Source organism: Thamnophis sirtalis, unplaced genomic scaffold, assembly GCF_051295495.1.
Source record: "Thamnophis sirtalis isolate CommonGarterSnake01/CBP01778 unplaced genomic scaffold, rThaSir2_p1.2 scaffold_3, whole genome shotgun sequence".
Lineage (NCBI taxonomy): Eukaryota > Metazoa > Chordata > Lepidosauria > Squamata > Natricidae > Thamnophis > Thamnophis sirtalis.
The window spans coordinates 95895402-95900994 of NW_028261383.1; positions in this window are offsets into that span (position 1 = coordinate 95895402).

Genomic DNA, 5593 nt, shown 5'->3' on the forward strand with positions numbered 1-5593 from the left:
CTTTTCCTAGAGCTAGTTCCGTACACATACAGACCAACACTCCCACAGAGATACCTGGTAAAATTTTATGGGTTTGTTAGAATGACTAAATTATGCAAGCTCTTCCCTTCATATATATGTACCTTCATATGAGGATATTACAAGTAGGCAAAAGTGACCTGCGAATGAATGTGATAAAGGAATGGTTTGAAGTATTATAGGTGGAACATGAGAGACGAAAAACTGTATAATCATCACATGTACAAATCATGTGTCTTTTACACTCTATGTTCAATATTTTATTATTAGTTGCAGAGTAACCTGCTTCATAAACACCCTGGTGTGTAATGTAATATTCATAGAATTAAAACATTAGCATTTTTCACTTTAGTCGTATAAACTGATGCTTTTTGCACCTTACTAGGTTGAGAATATAAGCACCCAAAAATGGATTGGCAGCTATATAAATTAAGCAACAACCAGTTTCAACAATAATTCATCACGGGAGCCTTTCAGTATCAGCAATACCAAGTTGCTTGGTAGTTAATAATCAGGATGTACCAATAGATTTTTTTTAAAAAAAAAAAGTTTATATAATTTCCACAAACTTTTTTTAAAATAGTGAATCATAATAACAATCGTATAGAGAGTCTCAGAGCATGTGATCCCATGACCTTAAAATTTCAGATAGGATTGATTTTTCTCATCACCATGATGTTCCAAATTCAGGAATCAGCTCTAAATAATAAATTAAACTAATGTTAAATTGAAATCCTTGAGAAAAATAGCATTTCTAGAATTTAGGATTGACAGGGGGAAAACGTCTTCCACATAAAGAATTCCTTGTGAACTATTTCTTAATAATAAAGAAGTTAGTCATCCTATTTTTTTGTACTTGGCAAACAAAAATTTAGAACATGGGGGTAATTTACTTTGATATTCTTCTTAGATCAAAGTATGAATGGTTAGAGAGATTTTTAATCTCCCCCTATAAAAAACTGGAATAGTACACAATTAATTAAAGCAGTTTCTAAAGTTTTATACAAAGATGTACCAACTGCAATCCCATCTCACTAGCCATGCTTCAGCTTAAAACTGATTTGATGTAGTATAATTTTGTGCCCAGAGTCCTATTGAACTAAATAGGAATAAGTATAGATAAAATTTGGGATAATTTTCACCTCTAAACCATCATTATGTATACAATAGCAGAGTTAGCAATAGCAATAGCAGTTAGACTTATATACCACTTCATAGGGCTTTCAGCCCTCTCCAAGCGGTTCACAGAGTCAGCATATCGCCCCCACAGTCTGGGTCCTCATTTTACCCACGTCGTAGGGATGGAAGGCTGAGTCAACCTTGAGCCGGTGAGATTAAAACCGCTGAACTGCAGATAACAGTCAGCTGAAGTGGCCTGCAGGACTGCACTCCAACCACTGTGCCACCTCGACTCAATTAACTCTATAAGATACTAATCAATAGAATTACAATTTTTATTAAGTAGTTAAGTTTCAGTATTTTCAATGCAATTGGAATTAAGCCCAAACCTTACATTTTTCCTGTTCTGCCTGAACAAAAGTGCTATCTGGAAAACTTAGAATACAATCTTATTTTTTGTACTAGCAAAGCCTGATCCCGTCAGATGCATTCCAGGTTTTCCTTCTCACTGTGTCTGAATATCAGAAAATAATGTGAAATTGTGGCTTAGTTTGCTATAATAAGTGCACAATTATATCAACCAGTTCTCCTAAATTGGACTAATGTCCCTGCGGTAGCTTTTTTTATCTGGTATCTGAAGACAACTATGTATGCAAGCAATTCTAAGCAGGTGTTTTATCTTGAGGATACTATAGTTGTGCAATCGTGTATTGCTATTCAGAATGTAAAAGGAAATGCTGACATCTGTGGTTCTTTGGATGGCAGGTTCTTTGAATGGCAGTGAAAATAGTCCTGGAGTTCTGACGTTTTTCTCTTCACAGCAAGTTTGAGAATAATATAATGAAGAATAATTCCCCAAATATTATCTAGCTGGAACAACAACTTGAGTGTGTTTGTTGGATATATGTAGGGGGAGTTGTAATCCAACACACTTAGTTGGGAAAGTCTATAAATTGGCCCAGGGAAAATGTTTTATGTAAAGCCAAAAATATCAAAGGTTCCATCCAGTGGAATTATTTTTCTATCCCAAAGGTTTTACCATGTTTACTGATTCAACATTTTTGCAGTTTCTACCTACTGTTCAACAAACTCATCCATAGCTGCTTGCTCAATTTTTATTTCCATAAGGGATTGTATCCACAACATGGCAATTACATAAAACACTGCATCTCTTTTTTCACATTAGGCATGATTCCTCATTCCATGCACTCTTATACTTTTCCCACTGACTTCACATTAGCTACAATTCATCACTGAATCAGTTTTTCCAAACACCCAAATTATACTTAGGGAAAAAAAAGGCTTTAAAGTCTGTTTACATTCAGCCAATGGCTGTAGAGATCAAGTCCATGGCACATCGTTGCTGATACTGACATTACTGTCAAAGTAATGTCACTAATCATTTGCTCTGTGATTCCTACAAATGTGGTAGGTATTTCTCAAGCCAGACTTTAATGCACCAGGTGAATTATTCATACAGCAGTGTGCCAACTTAGCATGTCAGCTTCTTGATGAGAACATCACAGGACAAATGGAATGTGCAAGTAGCAAAGCAAATGAGTGCTTTGAAGCTGTATATGGCGAAGCCCTTCATGTGCTCATAAAAACTACTCAGTCATTACAGATTTTAAGAGTTAGTAACAAAACTATGCACAATAGCACAGCACTTAGTCTTATATATCACTTCATAGTGCTTTACAGCCCTCTCTAGGCAGTTTACAGAGTCAGTGTATTGTCCCCAACAATCTGGGTCTTCATTTTATCGACCTTGGAAGGATGGAAGGCTCAGTCAATCTTGAGCTGGTCAGAATCGAACTGCTAGCAGTCGGCAGAATTAGCCTGCAATATTGCACTCTAACCAACATGCCACCCCAGTTCTTGAAAAACAAAAAAGAAAATAGACAATTTTATTTTCCTTTTGAAATAAATTGCATTATAATTTTTAAAGAGGAAACTAACACAAACTAAAACAAAATGAAAAAAACTACAGAAAAAGAGAAGGCAAAAAGAACAAAAATATAGTAAGAAAGAGAAAAAACAGAAAGCTTCCAATTACCTCTGCACAAATATGATTACAAAATTATCTCTTATTTTGTATAAAAAAGCTCACTTTTTTCTATTATCATTTTATTTCTAGCTTTCAAAATCATAAGTGTACTTTTTCTCTTTTATGCAAAAAGTCTATAAGGGGTTTCCAGCCAACATCAAGAAAGTTAATTTAGCCAACTCTGCAAGCTTCATCATCTTCACCAAACATTCTTTCATTATGGAGTGTCAAACCTTTCCACCATTGATCACGTAATAGTGTATGGAGTCCTTGATGCACTGAAGATGTTATATAGTCAGATAACAAAATGTCTACAAATATAGAACCAAGGTGGCGCAGTGGTTAGGGTGCAGTACTGCAGCCACTTCAGCTGACTGCTAGTTCTGCAGCTCGGTGGTTCAAATCTCACCGGCTCAGGGTTGACTCAGCCTTCCATCCTTCCGAGGTGGGTAAAATGAGGACCCAGATTGTGTGGGCAATATGCCGATCTGTAAACCGCTTAGAGAGGGCTGAAAGCCCTATGAAGCGGTATATAAGTCTAACTGCTATTGCTATTGCTAACCAAGCTCAGAGAGCACCAAATACTTCACAGTTTGACCCTGAGCTACATGTATTCTCTTCTATTCAAACAATAGTCTTGCTGCAGTTGTCATACATAAAAACAAAGCTTTTTTCCATAACTTTTTTCTAGTTGCCTGTCCTTAGTTCCAAAAGAAAAGTCTCAACTTCCAAAAGAATTCAGCTACACTTCTGAATTAATGTATGGTATTTGTATCCATTTGAAAGCTTATTTTACATGTTCAATTCCCTTTAAATAGTCTGCCAGAACCAAAATCAAGACATCCACAAAAGCTCTTAACTTGTATGATTCTTTTTAACCATTACTCTCACAATTTCTCTCATCATGCCTTGTATTGTCTATTCAATATTTCAAGAACTAAAATAAACAAGACAGGAGATAATAGGCTGTCCTTGTCTTGCCGCCTTTTGTATCTGATCTCCATTTACACTTATTTGTGTTTTCTGTGAAGTGTAGATTAAACTTGCCCATTTAATAAAATCCTCTCCAAAATCAATATCTTCCATTTTTTTAAATAGGAAAGCTCATTTCAAATTGTCAAAGGCCTTCTCCACATCTAAGAAAATTAACATGGCTTGTTTTTTCATTATGTTGCTCTGAGTATTCCTAATGCCTCACACAAATTTCTAACATTATCCTTTAACTGTCTTTTAAGTAGAAGCCCATATTAATTGCAAACTTTCTTCATGATGATCAGTTACTATCCCACTCTATATATTGTAGCTTATCATTAGGACTCATCATGGACCCAGTGAAGTTTTTAAATGTATGATTTACCAGAAATATCATTACATTGTTTCAAACTAGATATGACTCTTACTTAGATTTTACTACTATTTTACAGGGTGCCGGAGCTCACGATCACCATAGGGAACCACAGCAGCCTCACACTTCAAACACACTTGACAATCCTCCCACAGGTACCTTTCCGTCAAGCGAGGGAGATCAGGCCTCGCCTCTGGCTCATCAAGGAGTCTGGGTCTATTACGGGTCCCCACAATACTTCCCTGATGGCCGGCCTCATGGTGTCCTGGTCTCTGGTCCTTCTCCGGTGGTTCTTGGAGGTGTCAGCCACCACTGCCAGAGCCCTCAGTCACCAGGAAATCCTCGGAACAATTGGTCCGTAGGCGCCAGGGAGGTTCCTCCTGACAATACGAGGCCCAACACCGGGATGGACACTCCAGAGGGTCCCAAGACCCCTCGAGTCCTGTCAGAGTCGCCAGAAAATGTAGCAGCAGCCAGTAGCTTTTACCACATATCAATTATAAGAACGGGACATGAGACCACGAAGGTAAAAGAGATACAGGTTTATTGATGCATCGAGTTCAGAGTGCTAACACAGCAAGATCTGAACTGCCTGGGCTCTGCCCAGGACATTAGTTTTATACCATGCTCCAAACTGATCTTCCTCAAGGTGTTTCCATACAAGAGACAAACTTGACATTTCAAAAAGGAGAGGTTCATTTTGGAATGTTACAAAAAGAGAAGTACATAGGAAAAATACAAAAAGAGAAGTTCCTATAATGTCTTAAGCTATCGGCAGTTTCACCTCTGTTCTATCTTACACCCTCGCTTGGCTTCTTGCCCCTCCTTTACAGCATCTTGCCACACTGTTCCAGTAATATACATTAACACAAACTGAGTAAATAAAATCAAACTTAATAAAAGTATAGATTAAGTATGTATTAATGCTCAGAAGCTAGTAAAAATGTAGTGCCTGGGGGCTCATATACCCAGTTGATATTTTGGTTCATCTTCTCCCACCTGCTTCACAATAACATAACATTCTCACTTGACAAAAAAAAGGATAGTGACAGCTGCATCCATAT